This window comes from Mustela erminea, chromosome 15 (assembly GCF_009829155.1).
Source record: "Mustela erminea isolate mMusErm1 chromosome 15, mMusErm1.Pri, whole genome shotgun sequence".
Lineage (NCBI taxonomy): Eukaryota > Metazoa > Chordata > Mammalia > Carnivora > Mustelidae > Mustela > Mustela erminea.
The window spans coordinates 55025372-55047589 of record NC_045628.1 but is presented as its reverse complement, the minus strand read 5'-3'; the positions used below and the strand labels follow the sequence as shown (position 1 = coordinate 55047589).

Sequence of the window (22218 nt, the reverse complement as noted above, 5' to 3'; positions counted from 1 at the left end):
TTTGGAGTACACATTTCAAAACCCATCACACCATCCTAGGGAAGGACACTTAATTAGTTTCATGTCCCTTAAAGAAACGAGCACAGTGCCTTTTGCTTAATATTGGTTGAATGAATGAATGACAGAGACCATAATGGCCCTGGTCAAATTTAAGTTGAAAAAATAAATTGCGGCCATCAGAGGTGGACAGGTCTTCTTGCTGACCCTTGGCTTCGGTGAACGCTTACTTTCAGGGTAGTCCAAGTTAAACAACATCATGAATGTGCTAAGATTTTTCCTTTAAACATAATAGCAAATGCAGTTTCTATAAAATAGAGCCCTCTGTGTGAGCAAGTCGTGCCTTCTCATTTCAGGCTGAACTGCCAATTTACATGCCGCCCCTATCAGTACCTCAAGATATCTTTCCAACTAATTCAATACCACTTAAATAATACTTAGTCGGGCTGTTCTTCCTTCCCTGCCACATTGCCTCGCACTTATTAAATGTAGTGTTTAGCACTAATCCATGCAGGCTATCCTGAGACAGATCTGCTCTTGTGTCATCTACCCACTCTGTTCTTTCTTAGCTCAAAATTATTAAAAGTTCTCTTTTGAGTGTTTAGATTTGAGTGTTGATCAAATATGAGGATCCTGGTCTCCAGGTAGCCCTTAATTACCTGTTCTTTTTTTATTTTTAATTTAATTTTATTTTTTCAGTGTTCCAAGAGTCATTGTTTATGCATCACACCCAGTGCTCCAGGCAATACATGCCTCCTTAATACCCACCCATCCCTCCTCCCTCCCCCACTCTAAAGCCTTCAGTTTGTTTCTCAGAGTCCACAGTCTCTCATGGTTCTCCTCCCTCTCCGATTTCCCCCAATTTACTTTTCCTTTCCTTCTCCTAATGTCTTCCACGTTATTCCTTATGTTCCACAAGTGAAACCATATGATAATTGACTCTCTCTGCTTGATTTATTTCACTCAGCATAATCTCCAGTCCCATTCATGTTGATGCCAAAGTTGTGTGTACATCCTTTCTGATGGTTGAGTAATATTCCATTGCATATATGGACCATATCTCCTTTATCCATTCGTCTGTTGAAGGGGCATCTTGGCTCTTTCCGCAGTTTGGCAACTGTGGACATTGCTGCTATGAACCCATTCTTTAGAAATGTCTATTTAGAAAGCCCCTATTTACTGTAAGGGTAGAGCTTTCTGGCCATGTCTACCTTACTTCCAGGAAAGCATTACCTTTTTATACCAAAAGGAAGTCTCCTGCTGAGAGAAGTCAAAGGCCTGGAGGGATTTCCTCCCAGGGAAGGGAAGGTGAAGAAAGCATCTTTAGGAGCCTGTGCATTGGTGTTAGCTACTTCAGGTTGGCAGGCCAAGGTCTATGAGGGACTGAGGGCCTGGCCTTCCAGAAACCTGCACAGCAGGGGGGCTGGAGTAATTTATTTACCATCTTCTCACTCCCATGGAGGCTTTCATGTTCCTGGGGGTGGGGCTGCAGCCTGCACCATGGCCAAGTGATAGCATTGGCCTAGACAGCATGGATTTGTAAGATGATGACACACAGTAGAAAATGAAAATGAAAGTAAAAATTCATTTTACCGTTTTTCACAACAACATTAGTCCGAAAAAAACTGGTGAATCAAACGACAGATATTTATGGAGTGCGTAATGCACACAGGCATGGTTCTACCAGAGGCTGGGTGCGGATGTAAGCGCCATCCTAACGCCTCCGTTGCTGCTTTTCTACTTCATTTTGTTCAACAGCCTGCTACCCTCAGTTAGAGGACCTCTGTGACTTACCATGGGAATCTCCTCGTTTGGTTGGTGAGAGTGTCTATGGAGCTTCATTGAAATTAAAAGAACCAGGGCGCCCAGGTGGCTCAGGTGGCTGAGCATCTGACTCTAGATCTCAGGATCAGGAGTTCAGGCCCTGCTGGGTGTGGAGCCTACATGAAAGAAAAAAAGAAAAGAAAAGAAAAGGAAAGAAATTAAAACAACCAATTTATATTGTCACACAGTGATCAAGTCTGAATGATGATGGAATAGCCCTTTGACAATTACATATAGAGTTCAGTGAGCAATTACATTTTAGTCATTAGACTCCAATACCTTGCTGTGTACTCTAAGGTATGTTAGTACAATTATAACATTCTAATAAATCCTCTTTTAATAGGTTATTTTATGTGTACCAGAACTTCCCTACTATTAAAGAAAATACATGAGAAATAAAACCTCAGGTCCCCTGAAAATTAAAAACTAATTTACTGTTGCTTAGTCTTTTCCCTCCTTCTGTTTTGCATTCTCTAATTTCACTAACCTTAGATTTCTGAAAATTCAGATCTAAGAGTTCTATGGAATTGATAATAACATATTCATTGTTAAATTCTGATTTTTACAAAGGGGTAATGATTTTCTGTGTCCCTTTAGTTAGTTAATAATTAACATGGTAGTTTTTTATGCTTCTGAAATTAGAGCATATTTCTGTTACATGGAAACTCTTCTAATTAAAGAAACTGTACTTTGAATGAAGAATTTATCAAACTTTTCTCAGAAAATGTTTACACCCAAGTAAGTTAAAATAGGAATCTTAGTGTTTGTTCTGTCTGGGTTCACCCAAGTAAGTTAAAATAGGAATCTTAGTGTTTGTTCTGTCTGGGTTCTTCCCTGCCTCTGTCTCCTGGTGGTTCCTTCTTTGTTTCTTTTAAATCCACGTATTTATGCTCAGTGTTTCTAAGCTGATAATATGAAAAGCAATGAAGAAGAGCATTGGGCTTCCGGCAGAGAACTCAGAAGCCTGGCATTCTCCATGTTTTGCTTACCCTACATTTATTTATTTTTTTAATGATTATTTATTTATTTATTTATTTGACAGACAGAGATCACAAGTAGGCAGAGAGGCAGGCAGAGAGAGAGGGGGGAAGCAGGCTCCCCGCTGAGCAGAGAACTAGATGTGAGGCTCATTCCTAGGAACCTAGATCATGACCTGAGCCAGAGTCAGAGGCTTTAACCCACTGAGCCACCCAGGCGCCCCCCAATTACCGTACGTTTAGTTATTACTAAGTTCTCCAGGTTTCTGTATTCTTTCATAGTTTTACTTTCTTTTTCCTTTTGATCTATGGCCATCCTTTTCTAGTTCATAAGACTATTCACTTCATTCATTCATTCACTCATGTATTGTCCTTCCCACATGCGCCAATAATTGTTCTGGGGGTAATATCAAGGGTGTTATAGTTCAGTTGGGAGATGATCCTTTAGAAACAGTTGCTCTGATGGAGCTGTGTAGTAGCTTTCCCTTACACCAGGGAACGTAGCAAGTGGTTTGGATTGGGGCAGTCAGGAAATGCCTTATAGAGAAGTTAGCATTTGAGCAGAGATTGGAAGGAGTCGAGCACTGCCAGATGGACTAGTGTGGTGGAGAGAGAGTGTTCCAAAGGAAACAGAGGGAAGGCAGCTTAGCACAGAGCTATGCAGAGCAGGGAGTGTGCTTGACGTTTGGGTGTTCGTGGAACAGGAAGTGGGAAAGAGCGTGTGCGGCCAGGTAGGGTGGGCAGGAATCACATCTTGGAGAGGAGATCCCCTTGCATCTTGCCTTGTCCGCCTTCCTGCCTCATGTCTGTAAGCTGCAGCTGCCTTCGATTCATCATGCTTGTGGTGATGAGGCTGTGTGAGGAAGAGCTATGTCCTGCCTCGTGCCTCTCTGGTCTCATTGCTTCCCAGGGAAGTCAGGCCTTCCTCACCTGTCCCTTGAGGATCTCAGCCATTTCTCTCTTGCATTTGGTCTGAGAATCATTGACCCCCAGCTAAATCTGCTGCATTTCTTTTCACACACAGTTTGTCCCTTTCTCTTCCTAGCTTCCGTTTTCAAAATCCTCCCATCCTCCAAGATCTCACTCGAATTCATATCCTTTATGAAGCTTTTCTCTGCTCATATGTGAATTTACTGAACTCTGGGAGAACTTCTGAGGAACTCTTCACATCACAATTTCACACGCTTCTTTAAATCCCATGTTCTTGGGCGCCTGGGTGGCTCACTGGGTTAAGCCTCTCCCTTCAGCTTAGGTCATGATCTCAGAGTCCTGGGATTGAGTCCCGCATCAGGATCTCTGCTCAGCAGGGAGCCTGCTTCTCCCTCTCTCTCTCTCTGCCTGCCTCTCTGCCTACTTGTGATCTCTCTCTGTCAAATAAATAAATAAGATCTTTAAAAAAAATAATAAATCCCACATTCTTGACAGCACGTTGGGAGGACTGGTGCTTGTTATGGGGAAGGGCCACCAGCCCGTTACAGATCCTGTGCAAGCCTGAAGAGCAACTTCTTGCATCTAGTAGCACTGCATTAATGTTTGTTAGAAAAATGGAGAGGAACAGAGTCTTTAATTTCTAAAGCTCTTACAGAGGTGGAACTGAGGGATTGATTAATTGTCATGCATGAGAGGCCGTGGCTCATGTCATGTCCAGGTGAAACTATTGCAGGGCAGAGTAATTGTCAGTGGAAGGTAGAAGGCTTACGTGAAATGAAAAGCAGGAATATGTACGCAGAAGAGATCCATTCTGAAAACTAGTTACGTGACCCTGGAGCTTAGACACAGGAAGAAGAAACTTTGAACCCCAATAAAGCTTACGTGAGTGGTCTTGACAGGGAGTGACAGATGGCCTAACAGGTAAAAGCACCTATATTGCATTAAGAAGCTCTGCATCTTTATATGAGAGGGCCTCTGGAAGACCTGATTCAATTTGAGACTCCTCAGTTGCAGATCTGGAGACAATCACAAATTCAGAAATATATTTATGAAAGTCTGTTGCTACTGAGCTCAAAAGACCATAATCCTATTACTTGCGATTTTGAAAAGGGTAAACATGAATAACTGAAAGGAGATATTGATTAAAGAAGTAATATGAACAGGAATAATGGAATTAAAGTAATTGAGGCAATATTGGGCCTAATGGACCTTGTTCTCTTAATGCCTTTCTTCTGCTCTTTGTATTGAGTTGGCTCTGAAGTCGATTGGACCGTGTGCACAGGAGGAGGAGGACGTAATGGAGGAATTAGTATTGCTGTCTATGAAAAAATCAATCTGTTGTTCTTACAGAAGAACATCAATCAGTCTGTGAAATCAATTAACTGTTTTTTTTTTTTTAACATTTGGCTTATAAGGTAATGAGACAAATGATGAGAAAAGACTATATGCCTCACACATAGTAGATACTCAGTAAATGTTTCTTGAATTAAAAACCAAAGGATACCATGGGGTAAGCCCCTTCATCAGTATTAATCCAATATGTTCCTTTTGCTTGGCTCTATCTACATTGACTATAAATGTGGATTCCTCAATGCCATTGATCTGGGAAGTGAGTCTCTCACGTTTCTACTGCCAAGCCATCCAGGCCAGCTTCACGTGGCCTAGGATCCTTGCAATGACTTAGGGTCTGAGCTGTTTTCTGTGGCTAGACTTTTTACCCCATAGTGTACTGGAAGATTACATTTTTCGAAACCTCATTTTGATGACCGTATTCCTTGTTCTATGCCTTCTCTTTGTCTACAAAGTTGCAGGCTCGTTGTACTCCTTTCTTTCTTTCTTTCTTTCTTTTTTTTTTTTAAGGTTTATTGATTTACTTTTTAGAGAGAGAGAGAATGCATGCACTAATGCGGGGAGGGGCAGGAAGAGAGGGAGAGAGAAAATCTCAAGAAGATTCCCTGTTGAGTGTGGAGCCCAACATGGGGCTTGATCTCAAGACCCTAAGGTCATGACCTGAGCTGAAGCCAGGAGTCAGATGCTTAACCAACTGAGCCACCCAGGCGCCGCTGCATTCATTGTACTTCTGAGTTCATTCCCTACTCTATGGCTTTGGGAAGCTTCTGCATTCAGACATCTCAGCCACACTCCTTTCCCACCACCTCCTATCCAGATCCGATGGGGAGGACAGATATGTCTTCGTTTTTGAACACGTGCAATATTCTCCTTGGAGTCCTTCCTCTCAAAGCTGTATTCATCCAATTAAAAGCCAGCTCTGTCTCAGGCAGTAGTTATATTCCTAAACTTGTGCATTATCAGAACCCATGTTATAAAGACAATTATTTCGGTGGGATAATTGGCATTAGGCACTAGAGAGTTGCAGGTGCACAGAAACAAAGTTGTTTTACCTGCAGTTATTTCAGTAACAATGATGATGATGATGGTGGTGTTTTCAACCTATAGAAGACTGTAACTTTAAAACCAGCACATCACTGAAAAAATAAAATGTATTATAGAGGGCACGGATTGCATGGAGCACTGGGTGTGGTGAAAAAATAATGATACTGTTATGCTGAAAATAAATAAATGAAAAAAAATGTTTTACTGTATCTCTTTTCATAAGGTTGCAGGGCACTAAACTGATATTTTAAAAAAATATATTTCACATCTTTATTACCCACTATGGTGAAAAATAAAGAATAAAGATTTTAAAGCAGCTGTATTGTAAGCAGAACAGCTTCTTTTTTTCTGTATGCCAGCAGCCTTCTTCTGCATAAAGTAAACCTCATTCTTCAATCAGTTGATCACTTTGTATCTAATACACATTATGCAAACCGCACAAAAGAAATGTTTCTAAATGTTTATTTTTCAAAGCTGCCTTCAGTTGGGCTTGCCTCTGACTATTCCACTCCTTTGGCGGATGGTTTTTCCCTCTGAATACTCTCATTTTGGTTAATTATCAATTCAAGGACCTCTTTAAATAGTTCACCTTTTTGAGAAATTTTCCAGGCTGTTCTGAAATAGGGACATACTTTCATTTCCCACAGTGCCAAACACATTGTTAAGACAGAGAGATACATTCAGTTAAAAGAGCATGCAAATTCAGTTCCACCAAAACCCCAATGTCTAACTTTCCTACTTCTCGTTCCTCCTGAACATTGGACGACACTGTCTTAATGGTGAAGATAAATAAAATAATGCCCATTTCAATGTGAAAGGATGAAGAGTGATTGACAGTTTTCAGATGAAAGACGAGTACATGTTTTATTTAGTTCCTGGCCCTTCCTGAAACTCCATTAAAATGACTTTTAAGGGACTTTTTTTTTTTTTTTTTTTTAAGGCACATACCTATAAGAACAAAGAAAGGCGGTAGCATTTGAGAATCTGGGATATACAGTTGGATGAGTAGTGGTTTATGGAGCAGGCCTCAAAAAGCAGAATTTTAATTTGGCAGAGGAGAAAGGAAAGGAGGAGCCCAGTTTACCCTAGCGAAACCTGCAAAAGCTCAGGAATTCTCAGCAACAAGAACCCCTTGGAAATGAAAGTAAAAATAGGGGTAACAATAGGAGTATTTGATTGAAAGTTCAGATCTGTTTCCCAACTGTATACAAGCAGGTAACTTCCCATCTTCCACTCCCAACAGAGGAATGGAGATTATTTTTTCTTGTAGAAATGATAAAACGGGTTTCTGGATTTGCAGATATCAGGAGAGGTTTAGAGTGGTATTAAATAGTCTTGAAATCAGGGAGATTGTATTGACTTACCAAATCCTGAGAATCACAGCCACTTTCTCTGTGCCCCATAGCCGAAGGGCAGCCAGGATGATACCCTACCTGAAGGAGACTCCAGGATACTTCCCTGGGGTTAGGACCTAAAAATAAAACTCAAGGATACTGACAGCTAGGGTTCCCCCAAAGAAGAGACCTAACTAGAGCAATCCTACAATAAACCCCAAACCAAAAACACACCCCTGCAGCTTTACTGTTGACTTTCTAGTTCCTCACTTCTAAATATCAGCACATGGCCAAGGATCATCAGACATTTAAGAAAAGTATCATGAGGGATAAAAACTAAAACAGGCAAACATTTAAAAAAGCAGCTTGGAGGAAACCGAACCCTTGCAGAAGAAGAAATCTTAAAAAAGAAATCATCTGTATCTTTGGAGGGATAAAGTGCGTATTAAAACCACAAAAGAGGAATAGAATCTATAAGAGACAGGAGACAAATTTAAGCAAACTTACTAGAATGTGAAAAGAAAAAGAGTAGAAAATAATATAAAAATATAGAAAATGGGTAGGAGTGGTTCATGAGGTCTAGTGTCCAAAAATAGTTAACACCAGATTGAGAAAGTGAGTATAGAAAACGGAGGACAGAAATTTATCAAAGAGATAATTTAACAAAATTTCCTACAACCAAAGGTAGGAATTTCTAATTAAGAGATTTTGCCAATACGTGTTTATGAAATTTACAAAATGATGATGTGCTCCAGTAAATTACAGGGTGAGCCAATCGGAAGGCCCAGGATCCCAGAGACAGGACCAAAACAAGAGCCAGGAGTGCAGCGGGACTAGTGATCCTCTGATGGAAGCTGGGGTGGGGAGAGGACCTTGAGAGAGACTTCCTCACGGTGGAAAAGCTGATAAAGCTCTTGCTGTGTTTGTGTGGAGTTGAGAATTACAAGTCTGGGGAAGCTTTGGGGATAACCTCATGAAAAGTATATAGGAAACTAACCCAAATTAAATGTAACAGTGATTAACTTCAGGAAAGACAAAAAATAAGAAATGGAAATATAATCATAGAGTATTACATGATTCAAATACTAATGGTACCCCCATGGCTATAATGATCTCAAAATTGATGTTTAAGGTAACCAAGATTGTGGTAGAATTTTGAAAAGATGGGGACATGGGGCATGTTTATGTGTGTGAAAGAATGCTAACCCTCCTCTTTCTCACTGGGAAACCAATAGGCATTACCTGAAATGGAGACACCTAGAAGTGGTACTATAAGCATGTTATTTAAATCAGTTATCAGTTTTGCCTCATTATAGCACACGTAGAAACTAATACTTAATAATGCAGCAAGTTTAGGACATCCATCTGGAGAATATTGTATAGATATGAAACTTCTGGATAGAATCTTTACAGATTTTTTAAAAAGATTTTATTTATTTATTTGACACAGAGAGAGAGAGAGAGAGAGAGCACACACAAGCAGGGGGAGCAGAGGGAAAGGGAGAAGCAGGCTTCCCACTGAGCAGGGAGCCCAATGCAGGGCTCAATCCCAGGACCCTGAGATCATGACCTGAGCCAAAGACATACACTCAACACACTGAGCCATTCAGGCTCCCCTCTTTTCAGATTTTCTAATGAGAAACCTGATTTTTTTTACAAACATTACTTTTTAAATATTGCATACATGCCTCAAGTAGCTAAACATGTTTCTTTATTAAGATTGTAGTGATTCTCTAAATTCTTGTTAGTCATTGTTGGATACTACGCAAGCAGTGATTTAAAAAAAAAAATTCAAGCCATTTCACAACACTATCCCAAGTTTTACAAAAGTTAAAATTTTAAAAAATCAATAGCTTTAATCCTTTGTCTTACTATTTAAATGCTATACTCTGATAGGCCCCAATGAAATTTTTCCTATAAAATAATGAAAAATAATGAGGCCTTGATTGCAAAATGTTTGTTCAGTGTTGGATCAGACACCCCGTAGGTAGCTTGGTTGCAGTGAAAGAGTACATGAGCTGGAAAGAGGTATCAGGAAAACTTATGGAGAGAATTTGGGGAGCTGTCCTCTGTAGCTTTGTCCACTGGGTCCCCCTCCCCAAGCTCATTTACCAGCTTCATGGGTCACTTCTCCACAAAGGGCAGGGGTGCTATTGAAGTGGGGGTCTATGGACATGTTTAATGCCTCTCAGTCGGGCAAGGAGTACTACATTTTTGGTGTCTGGCAAAGCTGATGGCCTGTTGTCACCTGTCCAGACGTGCCAAAGTGCCCCAGCCTTGCCCGCCCACCACCTGCTTCCGAGGGGCCAAGGGGCATTGGCCAACTTGGAACCCATTCACAGCACAGCAGTGTGTCAGGACCTGCTACTGGTTGGGGAGTGCTGATTTCCAGCTGTGGCAGCCAAGTCCAGAATAATTAACTAGAAACCTGAAAGCACTTAAATTCTGGACCCAGGATGATATAATGGTTGAAGCTGTGGTATGAATCAGTGGGTATAAATACAAAGTATTTTTTAAATTATTTTTATTAACATATAATGTATTACTTGCCCGGGGGGTACAGGTCTGTGAATTGTCAGGCCTACATATTTCACAGCACTCACCATAGCGCGTATCCACCCAGCCACCCTATCCCTACCCCCAATCCCCCAGCAACCCTCAGTTTGTTTTGTAAGAGTAAGAGTTTCTTTCGGTTTGTCTCCTTCCCGATCCCATCTTGTTTCATTTTTCCCTTAATACAAACTATTTTTTTTAAGAAAACATATCTCATGTGTTCCAGATCTTCTAGACCTTTTGTTTTATCAAGGCATTGGGAAGAAGTGCTTTCCACTCTGTTTTCATGAGATGAAACAGTGAAATGTATGCAGTCGTGAAACGGGATACACTTTAGGGACAACACAGCTTGTGGATTATGTATATGCTGTATTTCACCATTTTGTCTCAAAAATTAAGATAAGGGAAAAGACAGTACCTTTGAGGATAGCAAACTTCCTTTTTTCATAAAGTGGGAAGAGAAGTTGAAATTAATGGGGAAAATAGCTTGTGTTTTAAATCTTCAGTTTATTGTTTTCCTGCTGTTCTGGGGAAGTTAGCAATAATGTTTTAGGAGAAGAGTTAGGAAATGGAGACTCACTCTTTTCACTAAATTAGCTGGGAAAGAAGAAACACACTTGAGAATACATAGTGGAGAACTCTCTCTCTCCTAATGCAGAGGGGACAGAGCGCGCGGTCCATTTGGTGCCCTCCATAGTCAAGGCTGAAATTGGAAACAATGGTGCTTTAATTCGCTGCTCAGCTAATGGGCCTGCTGATTTATGCTCATTTTTCAGACATCTAATATGTCCTTAAAACCCTCTCAAGGGTTTTATACTTTTAGCCTGAGGTCCCTGAGCTTCATTTTTCCTTTTGTTCTCCAGACACTCTCATCGCCTCTCCCTGTTTCATCTTCTGAGAGGTTTGGAATAATGCATGGTGTGCACTGAATAATTTGGAGGGAGCTTGTGACATGTCTTGATGATATTTAAGCCACTCAGAATCCTAGGAAATAGTCCCGGCTTGCATTAGCCTTAGATTAATTCAGGTGAACTTTGGAGTCTTAATTTTTAAAAATTTACATTTTTACCAGTGGTGATTGAACAACATTGGCATTCTTTCTGCCTGCATTACTGATTACAATGGCAAATACTTGCAAAAAGTGCTAGAATGACTTCTCACTGTTCCATAAGGAACAGAGTATTATTTTACCCATGTCATGGTTATTAAATATTTAAAAAATAATTTTCCAAAAAACATCCATACCTGTATGTAACATGTGCATAAATCACAGTAGGAAATGTATCCTGATATGCTTGCCTAGTAATACTTGTGTAGGTAGGTTTATGTATTTCAGAGAATTTGTCAAGAGGAAAGGTGAAATTTGGGTGGGGTTTCTCATTTAAGACTTCGCTGTGAGAATGGTAAAAGCAAGGGTGCTTTTGGATGAGGTCAAGATAGTTGTTAATCAGGCGGTTACCGGCTTATTGCCCCAGGATTCCTGGATGTGAGCCGGGTGTGAGTCCAGGCCTTATGATCTGAACCAAATGGTGGAAAACCATGGTGAGTTAGTTTTTTGGGATATGGGATCAAGGAAACCCATCAGCTCTTGAATTTGCCTGGTGAAAAATGAGCAGAGGAAGCTGTTCTAAGTGGAGATTCAAAGGAGAGCAAGAACATATCATGGGGAAGGATAGCGGGACAGAAGTGTTGGCACCACTGTCTGGAGAGCAGAGGCTCCGCAGACAGGTCTACGGCAAGGGAGTGGGGCACAGCTGGGAAGGAGGAGAGTCAGGGAAGGAAGGGAGTCAGCTGGGGGATTCGTAAATCTGGGGTTGAAATTTAATTTCAAAAGCAACATTTGGCACACTTGGCAACAAGTGACATGATCAATATGCCATTTGGGGGAGGTTGGTTCTTGCTGTGGGTTACAAAATAACTCAGAAGAGGAAGAAGGCTGATGCATGATGAGGAGGACTGCGCCTGGGGAAGGAAAAAGGAGAAGGGCTTGCACTTGGCGACAAGATCCACAGAGAAGATAGAAGAGAAAGAGAAGTTACAGGTAACTTTCAGTCAAGCCTAGGGCTGCTGCCTTGGAGAACTCCTCCAGTCCCTGCAAGTCAAAACAAACAAAACAAAACAAAGCAGGGTATCCAGAAGAAATGTCCAAATACTTTCTGGAATGTGTCAGTTCTCTTCCGAGCCTGCAAGTCACGGAACAGTGGAAATGGAACAGATTACGAAAGATAGGAGTTTGTTAAGTTGATCAGTTCTCATTTGGAGGCACTCAGACCCTTCCCCTAATTCCACCAGCTCCCAGGAGACCCTCTGGGCAGCAATAAATAAAGGAGTGTGCGGAGAGTTAGCGGTTAGGGAAGGAAACACAGGCCTGCGGATCTTTGGTGCGTTTGCAGTAACTGGATCTGGGTGTGTGGATAAGCATTCCACGACACAGAGAAGAGAAGGAAGAGCAGAGGCTTGGACGCGAACATCGTGAACACTTTGTGAGAAGGCCAAGGGGGAAAAGAAGCCAGAGAAGGAGCGGTCAGGATGCCAGCAAACCCGTGAAATTGATCTAAACTTGAAATAGATATTTGCTTCATTAGAGCCGACAGTATGAATCGGACTTTTAGGTCATACATGAAGGGGCAGTTCCAGCCCCCAAGACAGAACATCTGGAGAGACCTCACAACAAAAACACAGCAAGGCAAACGCCCCAAGCATCTTGGCCAAGCGGAAGTCCAGCTGCCAGAGAGATGTCCAAATATAATTCACCCTCGTTCTCCCAAGACCGCACCATGAGAATTCTTTAGGTGGGTGTCATGAAACTGTCAAGAAAATTCTACACTCCACGGTAGTGGAGTGATTTAGCCAGAGGGTGAAGGAGGTCAAAAGGTACACATTTCCAGTGGTAAAACGAAGATGTCCTAAGGATGGCATGTACAGCGTGGTGACTAGTGTTAACAAGACTGTATCATGTGTTTGGAAACTGCTAAGAAAGGAGACCTTTAAAGTTCTCTACGCGAGAAGAAAAACTTATAATTATCCATAGCAATGTTAACTGGACTTAACTATGGTGATCATTTTGCAGCATATTCATACATTGAAGGATTATGGTGTTCACCCGAAACTAATATCAATCATATCTCAACTAAAGAAGTTGGAAGAAAAAGCATTAGCCTCTCCATTGTAAATAAGATCAACCAGCACTCACCTGCCCGCTGGGATGGATTAGAATACTGTAAGTTTTGTTGGTTCTCTAAACTGGAAGTGCTTTTGAATCTTGCATCAGGCTTTTCCAAGAAAGTGAATTAACAGGCACATATACGTGTGTGTGTATGTACAGTATGTATGAAGAGATTTATTTTAAGGAATCGACTCATGTAATTGTGGCAGCTGAAAAGTCTGAAACTCCTAGGACAGCCGGACAGGCAGGTGTTGATAGATCCTTAAGTCTGGAATCTATAGGACAAGTTGGCATGCTGGAAACTTAGTCAGAATTTCGATGTTTATTGTCTTCAGGTAGAATTCCTTGTGGAAACTTAGTTTTTGCTCCTAAGGCCATCAATTGATTGGATGAGGCCCACTCTGATTATGCAGGGGAATCTTCTTCATCTGAGGTCAGTTGATGAATAATATTAATCACATCTACAAAATACCTTTAGAGCAACATCTGTATTGATGTTGGAACACATATCTGAGCACGATAGCCTACCAGGCTGATGTTTAAAATTTTGCCGTCACAAATTTCTTTTTTTTGCCTTAGCGAAAGAACAGAGTCAGCCGTATTTTGCCCCACTTCTTCAATTTGAAATCTTTACACTGGAAACAGATTCTCTGAGTGATTCTATGGTGGCAATTTCATCATACCTCTGTTATGTTGAATTATTTTAAACATTTTGTTTGAGGTGTGCCTGGGTGACTCAGTCAGTTAAGCGACTTCCTTCAGCTCAGGTCATGAGCCCAGGGTCCTGGGATTGAGCCCACATCTGGCTCCCTGCTCAGTGTGAAGGCTGCTTCTCGCCCTCCCTTTGCCTGTCTCTCCCCTGCCTCTCTCTTGTGCGCGCGCGCTCTCTCTTTCTCTCAGTGTCAAATAAATAAATAAAATCCTTAAAAAAAAAAAAAATTCTTGTTTGAAAAGCTGGGCGATGTCAGAGTCCTTCTGTTCTGTCCTACATGATGCCAAATGATCCTGTCCGCTCTGCCTGGTGAGGCGGGGTGAGCCTGGGGGTAAGAGGTTATGGATTTCTTAAGCCCTGAAGTGAGACTGCTCTGCTGGCTGTGTGACAATCACGTGGGGTTTGGGGAGTTAATATTTTCTGGAAAGAATTTTAACGTTAGAATTTACTGTCTTTTGCACATATAAATTTAAAGCCTTAATGTTATGCTCGTCTGGTTATTTGCATTTAATATGCATGCAAATTCACAATGTATACTCTATGCCGAGAACATAATTTATAAATCAGTACTTTCCCTGGTTGTTAGCAATTTTGGCCGCTTTAAAAATTAATACTTTGAAGAAATATATGTTTTCAAATTTATATGTAGTATCTTTAGTTTCCAGAGAAAAATATGTAGTGCATTCTCTCCTGGAAAGGTAGATCGTCGCTACAAAGCTCTCCGTGTTTAAAGAAATTATGCATCATGCTAAAGGTTACACTGTTTTTATGTATTTATCTTTCCTATGAATGGGCTTGGATGAGGTGTTGCAGATGTTGGTTTCCATTCACAGTGCTGAAAAACGTGTGTTTCTGAAGCAGGATTGCAACCTGCAGCATTCTGGTACGAGTGGGGGTGAGTCAGCTCAGCTGATGAGCTCCCCTCACCTAACAGAGTGGCATTTTGTACTTTTAAGTGGAAGAGCGGTTCTGGACTTCATAACCCAGAAGGGGAGAATCCCAGAGAGAGACTCTGTCGCCTCTCCGGCTGCCATTTAGTCTTGTTGTCTTGGCAACATAAACACAGCCCTCCGTCCTTTCCTCAGGCAGGGAGCTCTAGTCACCCTTGACCCAGCCGTGACCTTTTCCTCTCCCCTTCCAATCTGTCGCGGGGTTCTGCCAGGCAGCTCCCAGGTGGCGATGGACTGTTTCTCTCGCACATCTCTAGGCCATGGCCACAGCCACGTTCTGTCCTTTTTCCAGTGGGACAAGTGACTCCTCCTCACTGGCCCCGTGGCTTCTCAGCTGCTTACTTGCCTCTTCTGTCCGGCTCCAACAAGGCTTCATGAACCTTCCTTCCCAGTACTGAACAACATCTTTTGGTTTAGACCTCATGGTGGTTCAGCGTCCCTTGTGGGAAGCAGACACCCATTCTCAACCTCAGCAGTCCACTGCTGTGTCCTATCTGAGCCGCACATCTTCGTGGACTGTTAAGCTCCCTCTTTCTGCACCTTGCCAACACTGTGGACCACTCGACCTGAGTTACCTTCTCCACCTCAGTATCAGCTTTAATTAAGTGATAATGAGCAAAGACTCTCTAGCTGACAAGCTGTACTGGGACGACCACCACCACCACCATAAATACCATTGGTAACCTCTGCGTCAGCTTCGAACAAAGAGCTGCACGAAATGGACTCAATTCATCTGGCCTGTGGACGTGGACTCAAGACCCAGGTCAGACACTTTGTGCGGCATTGGGCAGCCTGGCAAAGGGCATGAGCTGGGATGAGAATCTGTCTTGGGTCTGCTCACCAAACTGTGTGTCCTGGGCCACAGCTGGATCTGCCAGGTGAGGGGGGTGAACTCCACCCCTGAGTCCTTCCCAACCAAGGCACCACCTGCCCGCCAAATCATACGAGACCCAGAGCAGAAGGGACACCAGCTCCTAACCTACCAGGGAGTTGCAAGGGCGTCATTTGCATCATTTGTAGTTGGGTACCCTATAAGCTTTTCGATGCCCAGACTTACAGTAAATATGGGAAAATCAAGGAGAAACAAAGTGAAGTTTTCTGTTAAGAGGGGAAAACATTAAAAGGAAAACCAAATCTACTCCCTCCCCTTTCAACCATAAATGGTGGGGACCTTGCTTTGGCTTCTGAATTATGTGACTATGTGTGATGAATCAGATGTAAGTGCCTAGTACAGATAATTTTGTGATCAGTAAGAAGTCCAGATAAAATATTCTACAGTGGTTTCTCTTTCCATTCCTCCTCATCTCTCTCTCTCTTCCTCACTTCCCCTCTCCCTTCTCCTCTTCCTCTTTTGATAATGAGCACAGCAGCTAATAAATGCATACAGTGTCCTGGGTGTCTCAGAGATGCATTTTTACCAGGCTGGTTTTCTCCTGGGTAACTCCAGTGCAAGGTCCCATGTGCCATGGGCAGAGTGGTGGCTTCTAACTGTCATAGAATGTTTAGGGACGTGGAGGCTACATGCTTGATTTACAGAGAGCTCAGGAGCCTGAGTGTAAGAACTGAATCCTTTTGGAGTTCACACATGTACTGATCTCTCCAATGGCTTAGCAGTCCCCAGAAGAGGCTGGGTCGAGGGAAGTGACGGGGTCCCTGAGAGAAAGCCATGAGTGAAGACATCTGCCAGAGTGGAGGAGACTGAGCGACAGGGTCTGGATGTTTGAGGGAGCAGTGGTTCCAGGTACCCTCTCTGATATAACCAGCTTGCCCTCAACCCCCCCTTACCAAGGGCAGACCCCTCCTCGCACACACAAAAACAAGTGTGTTGTGGCATGAGTGAGGGCTGCAGCATAAAGCCGGGGTCAGCAAACACCAGCCTTGGGACGGATCCAGGCTGTGGCCTGTTTTTTGTAAGGATAAAAGGCTAAGAATTGTTTTCAAAATTTTAAAGCCCTATAAAGAAAGCAAAGAAGAATGTTCCAGAGACAATATTTAGGCCTTTGAAGCCTAAAATATTTATTGTCTGTCCCTTAACAGATAACGTTTGCTGCCCCCTACCAAGAACTGATTGACAAAATAGCTCTTTTTCGGTGGCCCTTTTTTAGGAAGAGCAAGGCCCAAGACTAGAAATGGTCTCCCTGATGACTGGGCCTTGAGGCTGGTGTTCTAGAGGAAGTTATTAGCCCAGACAATGTTGTCAGCAGCGTCCATTGTGACTTGTGGATGGCAGAGTGACGGGTCAGTGGAGCAGAGGAAAAGCAAAGAAGAGGAGGGCTGTCGAGTGGCAGGCCTTAGTTCTGTGTGTGTGGTCGACATTCACTCCCACCACCCCCGGGGCATCCCAGAGGGAGTAGCCGAGGAGAAAAATCATGGGTGCTGTATAGGGAATTGGGACTTAGTCTGTTGCCTTAAGTCAACATATTTGCAGCACCATGAACAAGAAGGCACCGGGGGGACCTTCGGTTTATCATTATATTCTGTAGTTTACCAGGTATGTCTCATTTTGTAATTATGAAAACCCTCTGAAGCAGACAGGAAGGATGTTGCTTTTGACCTCAATTTATAGAGAAAAAAGGCACTGATGCTTGGTCAGAGATGTGTCCTGTTCAAGGTCATATAGTTACTATATGATGGAGTTGGAAATCAAACCCAGATACTCTGGTCTAAAACCTGGGCAGCGTTCTCAGAGTCAATGAATTATCACTATGTAGTGTTGTCTCTGCTTCCCTCTCCCCTACCACAAAGCCTTCTCGCTTAATATAAAGTCTCTCTGTAAGTTCATTATATTACCGTATAAAATGACAGAAATGGCGGAACAGCCCTAGAACTGGCGGATTTTGTGTACCTCAGCTTTGCCATCTTCTCCATGGGCAGGTACATGTGGAAGAAGCTCTTAGCAGGGTATCTGGGGTCATTTGCACACTCTGGGGACTCTGGGCTGAGACAGATTACTTGAAGTCAAGTTTGACCTTCAGAACCTATGAAGGGAACAGTTGAGAGAAATAATTAATGACACCGTGACAACCCTTACCCATACTGGAGCTGTTTTCACTGTTTAATCATAGATGTCAGAGCAAGACATTATGCAATAGATAAGTTGAGTGACCTGTTCTGTGTCTGTATGTTTTAGATATCAAAGACCGTCATTCCTCAGGATAGGTATGAGAGAGGATTTTATACATTTGCCCACCACCTACGTACTTTGATAGTCTGTCGTAACGAAGGGTGCAGGGGAGCTGGCTGTGGTCTGCGCAGGCTGTGGCTCTCCATCACAGTCCGAACCTGAGCGATGGATTCAGTCCCGGGGCCAGTGTCCCAGAGACAGGCAGCCACCGGCCTCAGGGAGATCTGTCACAGACCAGCAATCCAGCTGTCTCCAGGAATCTGACCACATCCATATTCACAGAAGGAGAGCACTCAGGGCTTTCCTGGAGAGTAATATCCAGGGACTCTGGGATAATGCTGCCTTTACACTGCTCATAAAATATGTTAAAAAATAAAGCCTTTAAAGTCATGCTTGTGAAGAGTGAGGACAGGAAAATGAGCGTAGCAATTCACACAGTGCACTTTCCCTCGGAGCAAGAGGTCCTGTCAATTTCTCAGAGTGGGTATTTCATCTCTTAGAGTATACTTAGGAAGGCCAGGTCAGCTGTGGGTTACTGGCTCGGGAGCTGACTTGGGTCTTTGTCCTCCAGGCTTCTTGTACGTCTTTGATTTCAGCTAAATTGTCATTTCTTAGAGAACCTTCCTCCCACCCAGCCTTCAATTTCCTTTCCCCCCAGCTCTGCCTCTTGTGATCCCTGTCATCATCCTGTTTTACTTCATTCACAGCACTTAGCACCGTTTGAAATTATTTTATTTATTTATTGGCCTGTGTAGTGTCTCTCTGTCTTACCCCTGGAACAGAAGCTCCATGAGAACAGAAGCCAACCCCGACTCTTGGTTGACTGTTGTTTTCTGTCACACGTAGAACCGTAACTGACCCACGGGATGTGCTCCATAAATTTACTCAGTGAAGCAATCAGTGGATGAGTTAGTGGGTAAATATGTGCTTTTCTGTTGCTTCATCTGCTTCCTCCCACAGGACAGGGCCCAGAAACAGGGTAGTGGTCTTTCCTGGTAGAAGAATCCCGAGGGGAGATTGTTGTGCTAACAGGTTGCCATAAATTTAATGGATTAAATGTGCAGATTTCTTTTCTTGAAGTTCTGGAAGTCAGAAGTCCAACACAAGGGGGATTGGGCTAAAGTCAAGGTGTCAGCAGGGCTGCTCTCCTTCCTGGAGGTTCCAGGGAAAATTTTGTTTTCTTGCCTTTTTCCACTTCTAGAAGTTGCACACGTTCTGTAGTCTGGGACCCCTTTCCATCTTCAGAGCCAGCAAGGGTGGAAGAGTCTTTCTCATGCTGCCATGTCTCCGACTTTCCATAACTACGAGTTAAGGACTCATGTGATTAAATTGAGTTTACTTGATAATCTGGGAAAACCTCTCATCTCAATGTGCTTAATGTTAATCACTCCTATAAAGTATCCTTTGCCACGTTAGGTAACATATTCTCGTTCTGGGGAATACACTGCGGACATCTTGTAGGGGGAGGAGGTGTCACTCTTCTGTCTACCACACGGATTTACTCACAAGAGAGGTGGAGGGACAGTCTCATTTCTCTTCTAGAATATATACTGTGAAAGAAAGAATTTCCAATTCTTTTATTCATTCAACAAATATTTGTAAAGCTCATTATATTTTCCTTGACAGTGCTGTTTCTGGTGATGGGCTGGGCCAGCCTACACTGCTGTTTTGTTGGGTAAGGAGACCCTGCAGAAGCTCACCTGAATTCAGAACCAGGCCTGATAGAAACTGGGGTGCTAACCAGAAAGGGATCAGTGGACCCAAAGAACACTCAAAGCAGCATAGTAGTGGTGACAGTGATAACAGGTAACACTGGTGACAGACAAGATTTATTGAGTACAGGCCTGTTTGGAGGATTTATTTCATTTATGTAATCTTTACAATGGTCCTGTGATAGAGGTACTCTCATTGTCCCCATTGTACAGCTAATGAAACTAAGGCACAAACAGGTTAACCCCAGACTAATAAGTGATTGAGCCAGGCTTCAAAGTCCGAGGCCATCTGGCTCTAGACTCTGCTCCCACGGTACTCTCCTACCGCTCATGGGGCCAATTATAGGGTGACCAAAGGAGCCTGTGAGAGGACAGAATGGGGTGCTGGGGAGCAGAGCCTCCATTTCTGTGCGGGTGTGCAGGCTTGCTTGTTGTTTGGACCTTGTGGTTTCTGCCTTGGAAGCATAGGGAAGACCGTACTGTATGTCTGATGTAGCCACTTGCAGTGGGGAGAGGCGAAGATGCTGTCTGTGCTTGGGAGGTCACAGAACCTCGCAGCTCACCAGCAGTTCCTGTTGAGGGGTTGGTGAGGGAGACATTTCCACTGAACCATCCGTTGGGCTTCTGAGTTTCATGAAGTACAAAGACTAGAATGGAACATAGGACAAGTCAGAAGCCCTGAGTTTAGTGTCCACTATATCAGTTACCAGATCGAGGCCTGGGTTAACACATTGAGCCTCTAGAAAAAAAAAAAAAAACAAATTCTTTTTTGTCCACATCTCCAGGGAGGGAGAAAGATCAAATTGTTGTTGTGAAGTACTCTAAAGATTGGTCTTTACTGTCCACGTGCCTAAACAATAGCGTGAGGAAAAGTACTATGTATGAGCATGCAAAAGGTGTCTGGTTTGTGTTGCCCTGGGGGATAAACTGGAGAGTGTGGGCAAGACAGGACATCTTCCTATGGCCTCTGTGAGAGAGACTGATTGATGGCAGGGATTTCCAGATCAGCCTGTGAAAGCAAGCCATCAATCATGGAGTAAGAAGGCTAGCTTGTCTTTAGTGTCCAGACCCGTGGTCCTGATAGCTCTGATAATCCAAATGTGGTCATCAAAAGGGGAGGCCTCCACCACTTAGGTCCACCTCCCTCACTGTAGTGGCTAGAGTGTGGCCAGACAGTTCCAAGAGTTTCTTGCTTTGAAGTGGAATTCTTTAGTGGGTTTGACGTAATTGAGCACAAGTGAAAGCTTCAGAAGGAGGCACTAACTACCTTGGAGTTAGTGAGCCTTTTAAAATACTTACTCAAATAGTCAGTAATACACAACTATCAAGAGTTGCAAAGGCTTTTAAATTTACCCTGCCTGTAAGCTAATAAGTGCGCCTGCCACCACTTCCTATATGCTGGCAGAAGACATGAAATCTTTGGGTCAGACACAAAGGACTTTGTTCCTCATGATATGGCTTCCTATTTCTACTGGTTTCCCTTGTCCCCCAGCTCCCAGATGGGACAATTCAGACCAGGCCATGGTGGGTCTGTGTCACAGCTGAGGAACACAGAGTTTAGGAAATCACCAGTTTTGTAAAGAGCTACTGGCAAACTTGCCCAGCCTTTATCACCCTGGTCGGGAAACAAATCTGTCCTGTCGGGGAGGGAGACACTGTCTTCATCCTTCAAGGCTGTTGGCTTCACAAACATCCTTGAAAAGAGAGTCTGGAATAAAAGCTGTCATGAGACAAGTAGCAAAGTCTCCCATTAGAAACTAGTACGTAATTGGCTGAATTCTTAATAGTGACCCATGGTAGGTATTTGTCTTTCAATGCACAGAATTGTTTCTGTGAATGGATATAATCTGAATTCTGTCTGAGAAAAAAAAAAATCCATTTCTAATTCTCTTTGCCTAGTGAGTTCTACTCAATATTGTAGGATAGTGATCCAGCCAAACTTTTGCTTAAATAATTACCAGGGAATTCAGAACTTCTAATGAATTGGTAATCAAATGATATATCGATTAAAAGTTCTTTACGTGGAGTATGCAGAGGGTATACGGTTGATGGTCTGTCTCTTCGATCAACTTAGGTTACAGGAGTTACAACAGTAAGAATTTTATGCTTTGACAGTGGATGATACTGATAGGAATTTATGCAAAGATTTTTGCTTAGAATAACACACGCTTTTCCTTTGATTTCAATCTTAAATTTTCTAGGCAGATTCTTATTGGGAGAATTATTATTTGTTGTACAAGTTTCTTTATATTTTATTTTTTCATTCTCCAGATGTGTTCAATTTTATTTTTGGCCGTGCTTAAGAATTATAGACCTATCATTGCCTATATAGTATGTTGTCAGGCATAAACTGAACCCAAATGATATCCATGAAATAACTGAACTTTGAATATTTTTAGGTGTAAACTTGATAAAAGGACCTACATGGTGTTGTAGATGTCAGGAAATTCAAGGACCCACATTCTGCCTGGGAGCTGGGGCAGTGCTCTGACCATGGCTTTAAATGCAGCTGCATCTGGATTGAACCCCAGCTCTGCTAATTCTT

The 22218-nt window shown here is 42.7% G+C and overlaps 1 protein-coding gene across 11 annotated transcripts in view; it reads left to right on the top strand.

Annotated features, from left to right (window-relative positions):
* The window catches only part of ENOX1 (ecto-NOX disulfide-thiol exchanger 1), a 568976-nt gene that overhangs the window by 127889 nt on the left and 418869 nt on the right, over positions 1 to 22218 (top strand). For 2 of the 11 annotated variants that reach the window (XM_032314935.1, XM_032314934.1), the window contains exon 1: positions 16399 to 16578. The exons of 8 other annotated variants lie outside the window; for them this stretch is intronic. The gene's annotated coding sequence lies outside the window, so the exon portion shown is untranslated. Of the gene's footprint in view, positions 1 to 12753; positions 13230 to 16398; positions 16579 to 22218 lie in introns of those variants that run through there. One more of the 11 variants, XM_032314931.1, reaches the window with a different exon arrangement.